Here is a 917-nt window from a genome sequence, read left to right as displayed (position 1 = left end):
AAGAAACATAAATAAAAGTTGTTTTCCTGCGCGAAATGTGTATCACTTTACTTAAAGCAAACAATTATGTGTTATAAGGTATATAAATGGTGACTAAAGTGTATTCATAATGAGGCAGAGTCGGTGGTTATAATGTGTTATGGAACATGGTTGGAGATTCTTTCCACACATTGACATAAACTGGTATTACTATTAGTTATAAAACATTAAATCAAAAGGTCATAATACATTATGAACTTTGCTATAGCGCCTAATGCATGTTTGTAAGTGATTATAACAACTGTTAAAAAAGGCTTATGGACGCATTATATCGTGTTATAATATATTGTATCATTATATCATTATAGCGATGACCTTCATAGAAAGTGTTACCGATGAATGTTCTGAGTAGGTAAATTAACACGCATGGAAATGTGTGTTGTTGACCCTGTAATTCACATATCCCAAGTTTAATTTGGTAATGAAAACCATACATCCATGTTGAAATAACCAGACTGTGCTTTGTGTGACATTTATTAGTAACCTGGCTGAAATAACTGATTTTCCTTCATCTTCATCTGTATTTTGAAGTAAATATTTTAGGCTTGAATGGGATTGGATTGACAGAAGGTGCGGTGCGCCTTTTAATTTTAATTTTTAATTTAACTACAGGAGCTGGGATTGGCTCCAGCCCCCGCGACCCTGTACATAGGATAAGCAGTTGGCGATGGATGGATGGAATTTAACTACAGGTTACCTCACATTTAGAAGTAATCGTGAAAATTGTAATAGCAATGTGCTAAGGCGCCAAGCTCACTGAGAAGCGACAACTGACTCTGCAGGTCTTTGCAACTTTAGCTCATTGTTTTGGGTTACTGTTGTTAACTTGAAGCTAGCAAGCAACAGACACACTGGCACACTGTGGGAGTTTATGTTCA

This window comes from Micropterus salmoides, unplaced genomic scaffold (assembly GCF_014851395.1).
Source record: "Micropterus salmoides isolate LMB-PRFRI ecotype aquatic unplaced genomic scaffold, ASM1485139v1 Ms_hic_scaffold_16, whole genome shotgun sequence".
NCBI lineage: Eukaryota > Metazoa > Chordata > Actinopteri > Centrarchiformes > Centrarchidae > Micropterus > Micropterus salmoides.
This window is presented reverse-complemented; position numbering follows the sequence as displayed.